At 40.9% G+C, this 19,454-nt stretch overlaps 1 long non-coding RNA gene across 7 annotated transcripts in view; it reads left to right on the top strand.

Annotated features, from left to right (window-relative positions):
- Nucleotides 1-19,454, top strand: part of LOC132688293 (uncharacterized) — a 228,654-nt gene that overhangs the window by 28,385 nt on the left and 180,815 nt on the right. For 5 of the 7 annotated variants that reach the window (XR_013552092.2, XR_014136051.1, XR_013552089.2 and 2 more), the window contains 2 exons: nucleotides 15,651-15,824; nucleotides 17,136-17,301. This is a non-coding gene — a long non-coding RNA (uncharacterized LOC132688293). Of the gene's footprint in view, nucleotides 1-15,650; nucleotides 15,835-17,135; nucleotides 17,302-19,454 lie in introns of all 7 variants that reach the window. The other 2 variants (XR_013552090.2, XR_013552091.2) reach the window with 2 other exon arrangements.

Here is a 19,454-nt window from a genome sequence, read left to right as displayed (position 1 = left end):
TGGTCTTTTTCATTTAGCATAATGTGGTTATGTGTTTCACAAGAATAGTACCTTTTAGAGATGCATATAGGAATATTTAGAGATACAATGATGTGATGTCTGAGATTTACCGTGAAATAATCTTGCGGGAGCAGGTGGTGGGGGAATGATTGTGGTATAAATGAGATAAGAATAGCCATGTATCAATAATTATTGATGCTTGGTGATGGATACAGGGGGACTCACTCTCTTCTATTTTTGCATATGTTTGAGATTTTTCATTTTTTTAAAAGCTTATTTATTTTGAGAGAGAGAGCGTGCATGCAAATGGGGGAGAGGCAGAGAAAGAGGTGGGTGTGGAAAGAGACAGAGGATCCCAAGCAGGCTCCACACTGTCAGCACGGAGCCCGATAATGGGGCTGGAACTGACGAACTTCAAGATCATGACCTGAGCCAAAGTCAGATGCTTAACCAATTGAGCCACCCAGGTGCCCCAAGATTTTTCATAACCAAAGTTAAAAAAGGTTCTCTCCTACCCCCACCCCACCATGACCAAACTCAAGTAGAACTTTTTTCCTAAAGGAAATCTCATGTGGAAACTCAGTCTGCAGAGTATGGGTTGAAGGAGCTGTTCTTGTATTCCTAAGGCTTTGAACCCAGACCCCATAGCTCTGACTTCCTGGTAACCTTCTTGCCCTGCCCCTTGCTTCCCCAAATTCTAGTTCTTTCCCAGAGGACTGTTGGTAAATAGATTGGCATGTAGGAAGTGGATAAGGAGTAATGGTATTACCAGTGATACACTTCAACTCACGCCCATTGAGCTCTCGCAAGAGGTAATGAGCATATAGACAACACTGGACATCATACTTACCTTGAAGTAAAGTCATGTGAATTCCCTGGATTTCTTTAAATATCGGATTTAGTTATTCCTTTAGATATCAAGTTCAACAGGGAAAAAGTGTTGTGTGACCATCACCACTTAAACTGGAGAAGAACACACTGTATTTCTATCACACTGAAAATAATTTCATGAACCTGTTTTGCTTTTAAACATGGCCATAGGTAGTAAATTTTAATGTCCAGGAAAGGTAAAAATGTACTGTTAAGAAATACAAAAGTAATGCAGTACAATGCTATTAAGTAAACTACAGATAATATTTGGATTTCCTCGGTCTTTCCACTCATGTCCTTTCTCTACCCTGGGATTCAATCCACGATGCCACAGCGCCTTCAGTTATGGCAAGTCCGCAGTCTCCACCAATATGTGACAGTGTCTCCATCTTTCCCTGTCTTTCATGGTCCGGACACTGACGTGTCCTCGTTTGAACCTCAACATAGTTAATACCCTCCTTCGGGATTGCAGATTCCATGAAAGGTGGGGAGCCGACAGCCTTCACAGACGGTCATCTGTCTGATGAACGGGAAGTTTTAGAAGCTGAACCCCCCCTTTGTACCTTGTAGCTTCTTTTACCCCTCCCCACCCCCCCCCCCACTTGCCTTTCCCCTCTGTGGTCCAATCCAATCAAACTCTCCCAGATGGGATTCAGCCTACATGACCATCCTCTACTAGGCACGAGCTTCTGTTTACAGGCCACCTTGGTCCTTGCTGGTTTCTAAAGAGGAAAATGGTGGCACTCAGCCACAGAGGAAGCCTTTCAAGTGGTTTTATGCAGAAGGCCACTACGTGGCCGTTCTGTATTTAGTAGTACGCTAACTACTAAACTGGTAGAGCATCATGGAACTGGTGCTTCAGATGCCCGTTCTAAAGCCAGGATTGCTAAACCACTCATCCTTTTATTTAAAAAAAAAAAAGTACTACAACAAAACACAAAACAAACCTGACTTAGGTAGTGGGAGCTGCTGCTTTATCGATGCTTTCGCTTTATGGTCTAAGATGGGGTTTTAATAAATTTATGCTCCGATAGACACACTCAGAGCCGGGGTATTTTATATCTGGGCTGGTGCTTTCCTGCCAAGGCTTAGCACTCTTGATCTCCCTCAGGGTCCCCATGAAGGCAAAATGCACACTTATCACTACTTACACTCCTACTTGCCTTGGGCGCTCCCTCCATAAATACCAAAATGTATTACATCAAGTGTGAACAGGTCAGCTTTCTCTTCACCATCCCTGCAATAGCTTTCTTTTTTCATCAGTCCCTTTAAAGATAAACTACCAAATCGGAACTCACCCTACTCCCATGCAGACAGAAGTGAAGACTCATTCATCCAGGCTCCACTAATTCCAGCTCTATGATAATCGCTCATAAAAAGTAAAACACTTTAAGTAAAAAGTTGGGCCTGATGTCTCTCTGTATGACTCTTCAGTTTGCTCAGGGGTAAAGTAAATCTATTCACATGTCGGTTGCTATTTCAAAAGAAGGATTGATCTTAAGGAAATTAAAGGTTTTTCTAATATGCTTCAGGATCTCGAGATTTGTGTGTGGAAAGGGATTCTGATATTTGATGTATTACAGTGTGATGGTACAATTTATTACTTGGCTGATAATAGGTACCGTATTTGAACATAATGGAACCACTTCTTTAAAACTGATGTGTAATTTAGAATTTTTACTGTCAACTGAACTTTTCCCCCAACTGTAGGATAAGCTTCTTGAATTTAAGGATCATGCATTTCGTATTTTTTTTTTCTTAGTGTCCCTAGACTACTTGCTCAATCGCTTCGTCATCATAGGGCTCATAAAAGTGCCTTACACAGAGAGATGCTTAGTAAAACGTTTTCCTTAAGGATTATGACACTTGATTATTCTGAACGTGTAGATGCAAACCAGTTTAAAGCAGCCGGATGTGCCGTTGTTAGTTTATTATTTATCTAGTTTTTAAAAAATCTCTCTTTAAATTGTTTGCTTTATGTTTTCTCTCTTTTTTTTAATGCTTATTTATTTTGAGGGGGAAAGAGAGAGAGAGAGAGAGAGAGAGAGAGAGGCTGTGAGTGGGGAGGGGCAGAGAGAGAATCTCAAGCAGGCTCAACGTCATCAGTGCAGAGCCCGACACAGGGCTCAGTCTCATGAGCTGTGAGATCATGACCTGAGCCGAAATCAAGCGTTGGATGCTTACTCAACTGAGCCACCCAGGCACCCCGGTTTGCTTTACATTTTCAATTTGAGTATGCTGTCAGGATGATTTGAATGTAAGTACCAAAGAATCAAACTCAAGTGGCCTAACAAAGAAGAAAATTTATGATCGCATAGTGCCAAGAAGTTGAGGGGCACAATGGTGAATAGGCTGATTAATTTAGGAAGTCGGCAGTAACATCCGGGGTCTGTTCTCCCTATGATAACTAAAGCGTGACATCCCTCATGGTTGCAAGATGGCTACAAGAGGTACAGCAAAGATACCCCCACAGCAGTGTCCCCAGACCAGAGAGAGGGCCTCCTTTCTTCTGTCCCTGTCCAGGGGCTCCCCAGAAGACTTCCCTCCGTGTCACGGTCCTCTTCCTATACTGGTCACAGACAAGGGGAATGGATTTACCTGGATGGCTGCAGACCAGCGAAGATTCACCCCTACGCCACAAAGAGGCCCAGTGTCTAGAAAGCATTTGGCTGCTCAAACATAAAAGTGAGAGTGTCATTTATGAGAAATACACTGTGGTCATCGGGGTGATGTATGGTCTTCGTTCATAGTTCCTGGCTCACTGCATCCAAAACACTAAGAGCTTCCCCAAAGCTGAGAGTGATAAAGATGTCTTTTTTATGTTAATGAGGTAACTTTAGGACTCTGCCTAAGGATGGGGGCTTGTTGCCTAGAGAGACAACCCGGTGATTAGGAGGCTGGAACTTTCAGTCCTGCCCCTAGACCATCCGGAGGATGGGGGCGGGACAGGAGGTTCAATCAATCCGTGGCCAAGGACTTAGTCAATCATGACTATGTAATGAAGCCTCCTTAAAAACCCAAGAGTGGATCCCCTTTGTGTGGGAACTCCTGTCTGTCTTCATCTGGCTGTTGGTTCATATCCTTTAACAGATTTGCAAGTAATAAGAAAGTGTTTTCCCTGAGTTCTGTGAGCCGTTTTAGCAAATTAGTCAAACTTAAGGTTATTGGAACCTCCCATCTGTAGGTGGTCAGCCAGAAGCACAGGAGGCTTGCGGTTGGCGTCTCAAGTGGGGGATGGGGTGCAGTCTTGTGGGACTGAGCCCTTAACCTGTGGGATCTGATGCTGTCTCTAGGTCAAGAGTGTCAGAATTGAGTTGAATTCACAGACACCCCATCGGTGGCTAAGACTTGCTTGGTATCGTGTGTAGGGGAACCACTCCTCACCCCCACATGGGAATTGGGTCCAGGAACCCTAGAAGAATAAGCAAATCTGGTGCTGCCGGTAAGAAAGAGGTCGGTAATAACCACTGGGTACAGATAACAGTGTGTGCCACAAGCCACATGTCTTCGTGGAGAAAACTGGGTAGATGCTATGTAGCTCCGTGCCTTTTTCACCAGTAAGAGTCGCTTCCTCCTTGTGGCTTTCCTCCTTGGTAACACAACTTAGGTTTTGTGCAGGTACAAGGGGTAACAGGCCAGAAGAAGATGATTCTAGTCCTAGGTGATGAGTTAGTGATGAGTCGTAACACAGTTATGGTAACCCCGCTTCTATTTGCCAACAAGCAGTTTAGGAAAGTCCAGTAACGGGGTCTCTGGGGAAGATTTTTCCACCTGATAACACGGCAGATGAGCTGGGGGTCTGCTACCCTGACTTGCTTCCTGCCTTTGGGCTTGGTCGCATGAAGACATGATACAGAATTGACTCGAGCATCCCACGACCTTGAGCGGAACCTTCCTGACCTGCCAGACAGCAGAACAGAGAGTCAGGAAGGGTCTGAGTGTTGTGGATGTTGTTGAGCAATTGAATCAACCCTGAGACTACTTTCCTCCGGACTTCTCCTTAATGAGATGACAGTAAACTCCCGCGGTTTAAGATTTAGATGGCTTTTGCTGCTCGCTACCGAAAGCATCCTGACGGATGGATACTCTTTCTAGAAACGTTCACCGCGAAGCCCTTTATTGTGGTAGATGTACAGAAAGCACGTTAAAGTTTTCTTCCATTTTAAAACATAACAGCTGAAGTCAGCCTGGGGCAAAAAGACAAACAAAACATATATGTGTACAGAATCCAAGCCCCATAAATGTTCATTTAAAGAATTCAATAAATGTTCTATAAGTTTATTATAACGGCTTTCTCGGGAAACATGTTTTTTGGATACGTATATCAACGAACATTATTTCTTTGGCACTTCAAGGAACTCTGTGTTTATCTCCTCCCTAGAAACTTCATGCATTTCTGCACAGTTTTTCCTGCTACTCTGGGATCTTGGGTGTTCTTGGAAAGAACTACTTGTAACTTCCTTGGCTTTCCTTTCTTTAATTGTGAACTTGTAACTTCCTGTTGCTAACCGCTAGCTAGCTGCCAAGCATTTGTCCAAAAATATGTTCCCACAATAACTTCCCTTTTACAGTATTCAATATGCAAGGTGGTTTAAACATTTCTCCATAGTATTCTGCAGACCATTCATTTTTTTTTACTAAAAACAAAACAAGGGGCACCTGGGGGGCTCACTCGGTTGGGCGTCTGACTCCGGCTCAGGACATGATCTCACAGTTCGTGAGTTCGAGCCCCGCGTCGGGCTCTGTGCTGACAGCTCAGAGCCTGGAGCCTGCTTCGGATTGTGTGTCCTCCTCTCTCTCTGCCCCTCTCCTGCTCACGCTGTCTCTCTCAAAAATAAATAAACATTAAAAAGCAAACAAACAAAGCAAAACAAAAAACTTTTGATATACAGAGGATTTGAAATGCTCAACAAAGCCCAGAAAGTTATATGGGAAATAATCATGTACTCAGTGCCCTCGGCCTCATAGTCCTATTAAATTCAGGTGTAATCTATGTTAGCATAGCCATATTTCCTCACAGATAAAGCTAGAGATTTACCTGCATCCCTACTCCTCCCCTCCCATTAGAGATAGCCAGTGTCTTGATGATGATGATGATGATGATGATGATGATGATGATGATGAAAATGATGGTAATAAAAGCAGCAAATGGCCATTATTCTAAGCACTTTGCATACATTAGCTCCTTTAATGCCCACTGAAGACATATGACACAGATACTATTTTCATCACCCATTTTATAGATGAAGGGAAGAAGAAACGTTGGTTAAATAACTTGTCCAAGGCCATATAGATAGCTGGTAACCTCGATTCTAACCCAGGTAATTCAGGTTCCCCCATATACTACCCCTACACTGATATTGCCGTGTATGTTACATACGTTCTCTAAATACATATGCACCTGTAAGAAATATACATTGGATTGTTTTTTACATTTAAACAAATATATGACTCGATAACACTTGTGTTTTTTCCCTAGTTTTTTTTTGTTTTTTTGTTTTTTTGTTTTTTTGGGTTTTTTTTGTTTTTTTTTTTTGCTATTACAAGCCATGTTGCCATGAACATTCTGGCACTTATGTCCTCGTGTGTACCGCTCTGTGGCAGACATCTAGCAGACGAATTTCTGGTTGCAGGACATCATCCACATCTTTTGTAAGTTATTCCAGAATTGTTCTTCCAAACAGTCGTGCCAATGTGCAGCCATGCGAGCACGATATAAGGCTTCCCATTTCCAGTAGCCCCACCCGTTCTTGGAACTGGATGTATTGATTGACTATTGGCTGTTGGTTTTTGCCAACCTGATAGGTAAGGATAGTATTTCGTTCTGATTCGCACTTTCTTTGATTACTAGATAGGTTAAGACATCTTTTCATGTGTTTATTTGTGTTTCTTTTTTTTTCTTGGATCGTCTTGCTGTGTTTTTAAGGAATTCTATTATATTCCAATTGTAGAAAATTAGTTACGTGGGTTGTAAACACCTTCCCATAGTAGGTATTGACTTCCTTTTTGTCATTGTCCTGGTACACAGACGTTCATAGCTTAATGTAATTATATTTACAGTATTTCTTTTCTCAGTGTGGCTTATGCTTTGGTTACCATAAATAATATGACAGTATCCGCATGTCATTAAAATTTTCTCCTGTATTTTCTTTGTAAATTTTGATTTTCACATTTATGTGATTTTTGTGCATGATACGAGGTAGATATCCAATTTTACCCTTTTACACATGAATAGCTGGATTCCTTTTCTTTTTTTTCTTTCTCTTTTTTTTTTTCTTTTTTTTTTTGCATATGGTGATGTCTGAGCATCATTTATTGAATACTCGGATTCTTTGCCCAGTGATTTACAGTGTCATCTCCGTCATATTCCAAATTTCCATAGCTAAGTGGTTCTATTTCTAAGCACTCTATTCCCTGTGGCAATATTGCACTGTTTAAATTACTATAGCTTTACGAGGAGTACCAGTATTCAAAAGGGTAAACCCATTTTTTTCTTTTCCTCCTCCTCCTTCTGAAGCCTCTTCCCCTCCTTTTTTTCTTTGTAATTTTTTAGCTTATTCTTGTCAAATCTTTGAAACAACCTACTGAGATTTTTTTTTTGTGGAGATAATATTGAATGTACAGATGCATTTGGGAGAACATTGCAATCTTTAAAATACCAGACCCTCCCATCCATGAATATAGTAAATCCTTTTTTCTTTCCCCCTTCAATAAAGTTTTGTGGCTCTCTCCGTAAAAATCTTACACACCATTTGTTAGATTTATTTCTGGGCACCTTAAAAGCTTTTATTGCCATGGTTAATAATGTCCTTTAAAAATAACTATTGATTTTTGTATATTGATTTCTAGCAACTTGTTAAACTTTCTTATTAGTGCTAATATTTATTTGTAGATACTCTTGGATATTCTGTATAAACACATTGTATGTACTGATTGCATTACCCCCTTCTTTCCAGAATTTAGCCTATTGTGCTTTTTTAAATTGAGATGTAATTACCAAACAATGAAATGCACAGATCTCAGTTATTCAGTTCAGTTAGCTTTGAAAACTATATACACTTGTGTAATCAACACCCCAATCAGGACATAGAACATGTTCTTCACCCCTCATCCAAAAAGATTCCTCCCTGCAGTCAGTCCCTCATAACCCTTTGGCAACCAACAGTCTGCTTTCTGTGGCTATCAGTTTCCTACTCTCGAACTTTCTATAAATGGAATCACACGGTATATTTTATTTTGAGATCGGTTGCTTTCGCATAGCATAATGTTGTTTTAGGATTCATCCGTGTCCTTGCCAGGATCAGCAACTTTTATGACTGAACAGTATTCCACTGTGTGGATAGTGTACAATTTGTTTACCTGTTCTCCCGTTGCTAGACAGGAGTTGTTTGAATCTGGGGTTATTTTGGGTTGCTTTGGATTTTGGGCTATTATGAATAAGGTTACTGTAAACATTTCAGTCTCTTATTTTCTTGTTAGCACCTTCAGTATCACTTTGAAAGCAGAATAAGGGGGTATTCTTATGCTTTTCACATTAGTAATTTCAATATTTGCAGTGGGTTTTTAAAAGATGTCCTTTTAAAAAAGTTAAGATAGTTTCCACCTATTGCTAGTTTGCTTAAGAGGAATTATTTCTTTCTCTTGGGGAAGTATATTTGGATTAGTAAGGAATGATTGTTGAATTGTATTAAGTACTTTTCCTGCATATATCAAAATGATTTTTCTCCTTTAACCTGTTAATGTAATGTTTATATTAATTGATCATCTAAGGGATTTTTACATTCTTGAATAAATCTTAATCAGCAATGAGTTACAAAATTGCACTGCCAGATTTTTTTTTAATGTTTATTTACTTTTGAGAGAGAGAGTGTGTGTGTGAGCAGGCGAGGGGCAGAGAGAGAGGGAGACACAGAATCTGAAGCAGGCTCCAGGCTCTTGCTGTCAGCACAGAGCCTGACATGGGGCTCAAACTCATGAGCCATGAGATCATGACCTGAGCCAAAGTTGGTTGCTTAACCAACTGAGCCCCCCAGGCACCCCAGTCTTTTTTTTTTTTTTTTTTTTTTGAGAGAGAGAGAGAGAGAGAGAGAGATTGAGAGCGAGCGCGAGCTTGAGCAGGGCAAGGGCAGAGGGAGAAAGAATCGTAAGCATTCTGCAGCACAGAGCCCGATCCCAGGACCCAGGGATCATGACCTGAATCAAAATCGTGAGTCGGACGTTCAACCCACTGAGCCACCCAGACATTCCAAACTGCCAGATTTTTAAAAATAGCATGCTCTGTAATACATTTTTCTCTTTGTTCATGTATGAGACTGGCCTATGGTTTTCCTTTCCAGTTCTGTTTCCATGTTTAATGGCCTCCTAAAAGGAACTGGAGAGCTTTTGTCCTTCTTCTGTTTTTCTGAAGCAACCTTATGATAGTAAAATCATCCATATCTTGAGGGCAGAACTTACCTGTAAAACCACCCAGGCTTGGTAATTGGGTTTGTGTTCGTGTGAAGGGAAAACGGCAGCACAAGCACGTGGATAGTAACATTTATGCTCACGTTTTATATTTTTCCTGGAGTCGGTTTTGTTCTTAGTATTCTTCCAGAAAATTGCCCTTTTTTTTAAATCTAAGTTTTCAAGCTTGTTGGCATCATTTATATTTATCTTCTATTTTTCTACCGCGTATCTTTTGTTCTTTCTATTTAGAGCATTGTTTATTTTTATTTTAATTTCTCTTCCTTTGATCATGTCAGCCAGATGTTTGCCTAGTTAATTCATCTTCCAAAAGAACCATTTCCCCCACTTTTGTTAATCTTCTTAACTGTGTCTTTGTTTGTAATGTTATTAACTTCTGCTCTTATCTTTATTATTTCCTTCCTTCTAATTTTTTGGGTTTACTCCTCTGTTCTTTTTCTAACCTTTGATTTAGATCCTAAGGAAAATCACTTTCAACCTTTCTTCTTTGTTTCCCATATGCATTTAAAGATGTATTTCAGTTATTAGCATTGGTGTGCCAGAACCAGCTATAGCCAACCCGTATTCGTTGGTGAGAGTTGATTTTGTGTATTTCTTCCCAATTTTACGCTTCCTGTTGATGGCTTGAAATAGACCTAGCGGGATACTTAGACTACAGCTGTTGGCAATGGCTGGTTGTCTTTCCCCACCCCCACCCCCTAACAAACATACACACGCACCCCCAACCCAGAGAACCTGTTGGAACACATGAACCGGTACACCCCTTGCTGTTTTCCAGATTTGATTTTTAGTGTTTGTATTATGATTTGGTTAAATTGCATTATTTCTTCTTTACTCGTTGGTTGCTTAATCTCCAAGCATATTGACACATTTTTTGTTATTATTGAATTTTCGTTAAGTGTTTATTTATTTTTGAGAGAGAGAGAGAGAAAGAGAGGGTGTGCAAGCAGGGGTGGGGGGGGGGGGTAGGGTCAGAGTGAGAACTAGACAGAGGATCCCAAGCAGGCTCTGTGCTATACAGCACGAGCCCGATGTGGGGCTTGAACTCGAGAACCTCGAGATCATGACCTGAGCTGAAATCGGATGCTTCATTGACTGAACCACCCAGGTGCCCCTGTTGTTGCTGAATTTTAATTTTATTGTGTTGCAGTCTGTAGGATATCACTTCTTTGTCATTTGTTAGAATGTGGTTGGTAGCATACTATATAGTCAATTTATTTAAAATATTCGATGTGTACTTGAAAACGTGTGTGCTTTGATTCTGAGGGTTCTACATATGTCCCTTTAATCGGCTTGCTAATTGTGTTGTTCAGGTTGTCGCTACCATTACTGATTTTTTGTCTGCTTAAATGTCAATTCTGAGAACAGACTATTAAAATCTTCCACTATCTTGGCTCATAAATTTATTTTGGTTGTTAATCCATTCTTGCTTTATATGTTTTGAGGCTAAATTGTTAGGTACATATATGATTACTACCTCATTTTGATAAATTTTTCCTCTTATTATGTAGTGTTGTCTTTATTCTTAACAGTGTCTTTTACCTTAATTATTTTTTTATCTGATACTTATGTCAAACAATGGCCTTTTTCAGTTAATATTTGCCTGGTACATATCTTTCCAACTTGTATCATTAACTTTTTCATTACATTTTAGATATGTCTTTGATAAACAGCAGATAGATAAATTTTTTCTTGATACAAGTTTTTCCATATTTTAATTAATAAAAAAGTCTTTTATATTTATTGTGGTTGATCAGGTTTTTCTCTAGACTCACTTTCTTTAATTTCCTGCTTTCTCCTTTGGTTGATGATAAGGTTTTCGATGTCATTATTATTATTACTATTATTTATATGAAGTATTTCATACATGTAGATAAGGAGTAGAGGCCAGTATGGATATAACAAACTCTGTGTACCCAATACCCAACTCTATGAAATTTTAATATGATGCTGCGTTTGTTTGAAGGTGTGTGTGTGTGTGTGAATGTTTACTTTATTCTCTTATTTTTTGATCTTCTCTTTGGAAATTGTAAATTCTATTCCTATTTATCATAGCACCGGCCATTAGCGTGTTAACATGCATCCATGATTTGACATATGACAGGCAACTCAGAATGCTTTAATTCCAATTGCTGTCATCTATCCAGCTTGCCTATTCTGCTTTGTTAGCATTTTATTTTCAAGCGATATCCTCCAAATTATTATTATTTGTATTTTTTATATTTTGAGCCAGTGTTTATGTAGCTTTACCTATAGGTTTGCCAGCCCTGCAGTTTGCCCCGTGGGGAATATATTATTTTTGCTTTATTTTCCTGATGGCGAACACTCCCAGCCCCTTCTCACTCCACTTCACCCTCATTCTTCAGTGTAGCTGATAGAATTCTAAGTTGCCGGTGATTTTCTTTCAGTGCTTTAAAGCTGTTACTCTATGCCTCCCAGCCTCTATTCCGTGCTTGCATTTTATCATGTTATGATGACATTGTCATATTATTCTATGCCTTCATTGCCATTTGGAGCATCTGGGTGGCTCAGTTGGTTGAGCATCTCACTCGATATCAGCTCAGGTCATGATCTCACGGTCATGAGATCGAGCCCCACCTGGAGCCCTGTCTCCAGGCCACACTGAGTGTGGAACCTGCTTCAGATTCCCTGTCTCCCTCTCCCTCTGCTCCTCCCTGGCTCATGCACACATGCACACATGCCCTCTCTCTGTCTCTCTAAAAAAAAACCCAAAAAACAAAAAACAAAAGTTCATTGCCTTTAGGTTATTGTTTTGTTATTGATAGTTTATCCCCCTGCCCCCCGAGATATTTTGGTTTCCTTAGGTTTCCTATAATTTCACTACAATAATCTAAGTGTAAATTTATTTTTTTTTAATTTTTTTAATGTTTTATTTATTTTTGAGACAGAGAGAGACAGAGCGTGAGTGGAGGAGGGGCAGAGAGAGAGACACACACAGAATCCGAAGCAGGCTCCAGGCTCTGAGCTGTCAGCACAGAGCCCAACGTGGGGCTCAAGCTCACAAACCACGAGATCATGCCCTGAGCCGAAGTCGGACGCTTAACCAACTGAGCCACCCAGGCGCCCCTGTTTTTATTTATTATGTTTAGACTTACTGTGCTTCTTGAATCTAAAGATTAGTTTTCCAATCAAATCTAGATCATTCTAAGCTATTCCTGTTATCAACACTATTTCTTCTAAATTCTTCCCCATCTTTATTCTCTCTTTCTGGAATTCCTATCAAGATATACATTGGGGTTTTTTCATTTATATTCCATGTTTTTTAACCTCTCTTTAAAAATGTCCTGTCTGCTAACATCTTTCCATCTGTGTTCTGGGCAATATGCTCAGATTTGGCCTCCAGTTCATTAATTCTTTTTCCACCTTATTATTTCTGTATCATGTAATGCCTTTATTCATTCATGTCATAGTGTACTCCCGGATTATTTTTTATTTTTTTCATATTTGGGGGCTCTAGCTTTTATGTTTCCTGCTTTTGTTGACTTTCATTCACAAAGAATAATTTCCTTGTGCACTTTATAATTTGGGATTGTAAGAGGGACTTTATTTTTCTTTGGGAATCTGGGCAGCCTGAGTTGTCAGAGTCCCTCCAGTGTGTTTTTGTTTGCTTCTCCTAAACACCCCGGAGCCAGCACCAGCCCAAAAACAATTTTACATTACTTTTTGGCTCAAGGACTTCCCACACCGTGAACGCAGTGTGGAACAAACTCCAAACACGCAGGCCTGGTATGTTGAGTTTTCGTGGGAGAATTATTTATTGATTTAGCCTTCTAATTTTCCAGCTAGACTCGTGGCTGAGACAACTTCCATATTGTCTCTCTGGACTGGTGGGCAGAGTTTATTAGTCCCAGTTTTCACCACGTTAGCAATCCATCAAGGGTTGAATTCCTAAATAACCAGATTAGATAACAAACCACCCCCACCCCCCACCCCATGACTAGAACATCAGCTCATTCACATACCTGGTGACCCTCAGCTGTCTCCTAACTTCTGACACGTGGGGCTTCTTTTCCTTTTCTTGAACACAGCAATAGTTTTTTTTTTTTTTTTTTTTAATTTATTTTATTACAATAAAATACACATAGCATACAATGTACCATTTAAACCATTTTAAGTGGCTGTTCAGAGGCATTAAGTGCACATTGTTGTGCAGCTGTTGCTACTTTTTCATTTTCACAATTTTTTTTTTTTTTTTTTTTTTTTTACCTTCCCACACTGAAACTCCCTAGCTGTAAACACCAACGCCTCCACCGTCCCCTACACTCAGCCCCTGGAATCTCCTTTCTGTCTCTATGAATTTGAGGACTCTAGGTCCCTCACATAAGGAGAATTGTATAGTTTCTGTCTTTTTGTGACTGGCTTATTCACTCAGCATAATAACGTAGCATAAGTCAGAATCTCCTTAACTTTTTAAGGTCGAATACTATTTCTGCGTATGTGTGTGCCACATTTTGTTTGTGCATTCAGCATCTGTCGGTGACCACTTGGACTGTGGCCACTGTTTGGCTCTTACTGTAAATAATGCTGCTATAAACACAGGTGTACAAATAACCTCTTCAAGTCTCTATTTTCAATTATTTGGGGTATAGCGGAATTGCCACATCATTTGGTAATTCTGTGTTTAATTTCTTAAGAAGCTGCCATAACCATCTTCCACAGCAACCACCATAGACTCTTTCCTTTTCTTACTCAAGCTCTTTCTGTGACTATTCCAGGTCCTAGGTCCCCATTCCAGAATCAGCAAGCTAACACAGATCTGCTCAGGCAAAGAACCGGCACGGCACGTGGATCTGGGTGAAGCAGGGTGGCCCTCTTCGTAGGTTTGGAGGTACGAAGTCTCTGTGAGGCAACCGCTCTTACAAATAGGTTGGCTTTTACTTACAGATTTTTTGGGGTTCTTATCATGTAAGAATATATTTGATCCCCAAACCCTGGGTTGTTTTTTCCACTTACGTCCATTCCAAGGTATTTCATGGCAATGAGTTTACCAAACCTCCTTTATTAAAATGTAAGCACTGCTAGAGGCCCTGGGTGACTCAGTCAGTTGTGTCCAACTTCAGCTCACGTCATGACCTCACGGTTTGTGGGTTCAAGCCCCGCGTCGGGCTCTGTGCTGACGGCTCGGAGCCTGCAGCCTGCTTTGGATTCTGGGTCTGCCTCGCTCCCTGCCCCTCCCTTGCTTGTGCTCTGTCTCTCCCTCTTTCAAAACTAAACACTAAAATTTAACAAAATATAATACCAGCCATGTTAAATATAGGATGATATTTAGTGATTGAGGTAAAATGAAATTCCAGTTCTTTTCTTGGAGGTTTTTTAACTTCATTAAGTATCTATGAGCATGCTAGATTCTTTGATAATGTCTTTTTTCCACATTTTTTTCTTGAACTCAATGCCACCTCACCTGTACTTTTTTTTTTTCTTCTCTTCTGGAGAAAAGAGTGAACCCATGATGGAGAAAGTCATTTTCAGTGAAAGAAAAAGCTTCAAGAACACGACTCGTTCATTAAATTTTAGAAAATAAAATTATATCCCTTTGAGTGGGTCCCTTCCTTTAATCAAGACTATATTCATTGATAGTTTCAATTAGCAAACACTTGCCGAGTTTCTGACACTGCAGCAGGGGATAGATAAACGAGATATGGTGCCCCCTTTGCAAATAGGTCATTATTAGGAAGGCAGTTGTGAAAACAAATAATTCCAGACATCTATTTCCGACAGTCTGGCCGACTTGAGGCTCAGGCCAGTTGTTCCTCTGAACACAACAAAAATCCTAGTTAAAATGCAATCAGATTTTTAAAAGTGTTGAGATAAGCTGCTGTAGAAATAAGGATTCCTGGGGCGCCTGCATGGCTCATCGGTTGAGCGTCCAACTTCAGCTCAGGACATGATCTCTCGGTCTGTGAGTTCGAGCCCCACGTCGGGGCTGCTGACAGTTCAGAGCCTGGAGCCTGCTTCGGATTCTGTGTCTCCCTCTCTCTCTGCCCCTCCTCCACTCACGCTCTGTCTCGCTGTGTCTCTCAAAAATAAATAAATGTGAAAGAATATTTTTAAAAAAGAACTCAAAAGTGCTAAGCACAAGGATAAGGAAACAGATGGTTTATTATAAAGGCGATGGCAGAAGACTAATTGCAGACAGAGATTGTGTGTGTGTGCACATGCACGCATGTCACACTGTCGGACGTTGGACGCACAGGAACCGCAACGCTAACCAATTTCCTCCCACTCACCTTTTTTATGATTCAATCCGTCTGTTATTTGTGTCTCAATGAATGATTTCCTGGTTCTCACAACTCCAGGTGTAGTAACCCAGAAACCCAGAGATAAAGGTCCAGAGGGAAGGAAGCACAAAACTCTCGACGTTTTCAGTACGCCCGAGGGAAGCCGTGTGAAAGGCTCCCAACCGGAGAATGAAGATCACTGAGTTCCAGAACCATTTAAGAAAGTTTGGGGATTATTGGACTCAGAAGCTGGTAAGGATTGGTGAGTGCCAAGGGAGGCCAATGAAGGGATTCTGTAGATGAAAAGAGGAAAGGTCGCGTGGAAGAAGTAGAAACAGCATCTCTGGGAACAGGGGCTCCTGGGCGGCACAGTGGGTTAAGCAACAGACTCTCGCTTTGGGCTCAGGTCATGATCTCACGGTTCGTGGGATCGAGCCCCTGAGTTGGGCTCAGCTCTGACAGCACGGAGCCTGCCTGGGACTCTCTCCCTCTCCCTCTCTTTCTACCCCTCCCCTGCTTGCACCCTCTCTCAGAATAAATAAAATAAATAAACTTAAACAAAAAAGAACACGTTTGAAATAGACCAACAATTACAACAAGACTCCCGTCCGAATTGGCAGCCCAGCTCCCAAACGTAAGACCATGAGCCACTTACTCAACCTCGCTGTGCCTCTCTTTTCCCATTGGTAACATGGGGATTCACTCAGCCACAAATAATTATTAGGCACGTAATAACGTAAAGGAAGAAAGGGAGGAAGGAAGGAAGGAAGGAAGGAAGGAAGGAAGGAAGGAAGGAAGAGGAAAGGAAAGGAAAGAAAGAAAGAAAGAAAGGAAAGAAAGAAAAGGAAAAGAAAAAAGAAAAGAGAAAAGAAAGGAAGGGAAAGGAAGGAAGAAAGAAAAGAGAAAAGTAAAAAGAAAGAAAGAAAGAAAGGAAAGGGAAGGGGAAAGGAAAGGAGAAGAAAGGAAAGGAGAAAGGAAAGAAAAGAAAAAGAAAGGAAAGGGAAGGGAAGGAGAAAGGAAAGGAAAGAAAAAAAAAAAAAAAAAAAAGAAAAGAAAGAGACTACCTGGTACGTCAGTGTTAAACAAAAGCCAATGCCCAGAACGTACTTGGTCTCCCTTTCTTCCATATCCCCACACTTTGCTGTGTCGTCTGCTTGTTGACTTTGCTGCTATGTTAATTTCTCAAACGTCACTTAGAGTTACATCCGCCCTCAAACACTGAGTGACTCCCAATGTCTTCAACCCAGACTCTAAATCTCTCCAATGTGAACATTCAAGATACTTCATAAAATCATTTCTACCTACCTTCCCAGCCTTACCTCTCACTCTCCGCCCCCATATTTGGTGTCGCAGACCACAGATAATGCTTTTGAATGGCTCTGCAGTCCTTCAAGTGGTATTTGATTATAGCGTGATCTATTATTTTTTCCTGCTTTATGCAGTTTTGGATACCACAGCTATTTGAACTTATGAACCTCCCCTTCCCCCTCCAAGTAACCAAACAACCTGTTCTGATCAAGCTTGCCTTAATGAATTAGTTAATTAATTAATTTGCCTTGACAGGTGGCAGACTGCCTTGTACACATTAGGTATCAATATTAATTCAGTCCCCTCTGCTTCTTAGCCGTAGTCACACTGCGTGCTCACCTTGGAATGATGTCCAGGAAGCTCACTATGTTTCCAGGATTCACTTTCACGTCTTTAAAGCTGATCTCTTCCCCTTCGAAGTGTAACTTTATGACCTTATATACTGGACTTCTCAAACGCCACCATAATTGATCATTGTTTCGTGTGGGTGTCTTATGGCTGCACATGCATTAAAGACAATGGCTGTGTCCCATTGATTTCTGTATCTTTGCTATCCTCACCTAGCACCTTCCGCGTGGGAAATACCCAAGGGATTAAAAAGAAATTTGTTGAGAAATGGAAGCAGTGGAGGTCTGTTAAAGGTCTGAGTGGTTGAGGAGAGGCTGTGTATGGTTCGTTCCAGACTTTTCTCCAGGTCTTCCCTGCCATACCCACCTTCCCCCCACCCCTCAGCTGGACACAGAGTAAGTCTGTGTGGAGAGTAACATGTTTTAAAGGTCACATTTATTAGCAAATAGCTGTGTTTATAAACTCAGCCTGACAAAAAAGAGAGCCTTTGAAATTAATACTGTCTGCTGAAATTAGAACCAAGTTCAATCAACAGTGCATACAGAGTCTGGTTAAGGAAATGTGCAGTCAAGGTGGCTTTCACAATCTTATGCTCCTCACCCACTCTTTTTATTTTTTTGAAACTTAATTTTTTTTTTCAAAGGCTTCACTGAATTTTTCAGGCTGGGATTTATTTGTCTTGTGTCAACCTGCTGTTGTCATGAAATTCTGCCTCGAGAAGTTTATTTTTTATTTTATTGTTAAGAATTCTTTTAATATTTATTTTTGAGAAAGAGAGAGAGAGAGAGAGAGGCAGAGCACACGTAGGGGAGGAGCAGAGAGAGAGGGAGACACAGAATCCAAAGCAGGCTCCAGGCTCCGAGCTGTCAGCAAAGAGCCCGACACGGGGCTCGAACCCATGAACCGTGAGATCATGACCTGTCCAGCTCAGCCACACCGCAGGCCCCTAGTTTACCTTCTTGTTGAGAATCTGGAAGAGCGTAGGACTGGCATTGCCGGGTCCCCTTCTACCGCCCTCTCCTCTCTGCCTCAGAGCATCCTGTTGGAATGAGTCCCCTGAGATACTGGTGGCCTGGGATTTCTAATACAGAAAAGAAACGCTGGGTCAAAAGCTGGGAAGAGGCACTTTCTGATGTGAATGGTGCAGGCTCTCCTGGTCCCCAGGTTCCAGCTCCACAGAGAGAAGACTCTAGGCAAAAGGTGGCCCCAGGAGCAAAAATTCATCTGAGGAGGAGATTAACCCAACCCAGAGACTTGTTCCCAGAAGAGATCGTTGTACCTCCAGAACATCTAACTCTTTGTTGCTAAGACTAACAAGGTCAGAGAATGGAAGGTATGGAATCATTATCTAATGATTCTGCCTAGGGAGGTCAAGATGCCCGCTCCAAAACTAAAATGAAATGTGGAGGAGTTTGCCCCTGCAGATGGTTGAACTCGGTTCTGTTAGGAGAGGAAAGGAGAGGATTTCAGACCATCTTCTAGAGTGAGAGAGGACACGAAGTTGTGCCGAGTGAGGGGATCCCCTTGGGGGACGTTAGTGACTCTCATACCCTCCTTTGGTGAGAGAAAGGATAGGAAATGATGACAATAAATGAATATTCTTTCAAAGTACTCGCTTGGACCAAAGTGCCTCAAAATGCTTTAAGAATTCCACTGTGGAATTACTTCCGAGCTAGTTTATATTTTGGATTTCATCACTCTAATTGCACCTCACTTTGTAAACCCCAAAATAGTTTCCCGCCTGATCAACCACCTTATTCATCATACTTGGCTCTGGATGACTTTTGGTTGTTTCCAGAAATGAAATTCATCCTCAAAACTGAAAGATTTATGTTACTGAAGCTCCTTAGGAAATGTGACTTCAACTCTTAAGAACTCGAGAGGAGTTCCAGATATATTTTGCTATTGGAAAAAAAAGAGTTTGTCTCATTAGTTGGCTGTCCAATCTCATACACGTTCATATCTTCTTCTTGAATATTGTTTTAGAGATGAAATCCAGACCTTTATAAACTAGTGTAAGTGCATTAATCAGAGTTGTGCCCAATCTAGCCATCAGTAATTAAGTTTTTTTTGACTCTACAATATGTCTTTGAAAATGAAAGAGAGAAGGGAGGAAAGATAGATGTAAGAAAAAAATAGAAATACATATAATTAAATCATAAAAGAGTGAGAGTTTCAGATCGTGTCTCCCTCTCTCTCTCTCTGCCCCTCCCCTGCTCGTGCTCT

Source organism: Panthera onca, chromosome E1, assembly GCF_046562875.1.
Source record: "Panthera onca isolate mPanOnc1 chromosome E1, mPanOnc1 haplotype 2, whole genome shotgun sequence".
NCBI classification, from domain to species: Eukaryota; Metazoa; Chordata; class Mammalia; order Carnivora; family Felidae; genus Panthera; species Panthera onca.
This window is presented reverse-complemented; position numbering and strand designations above follow the sequence as displayed.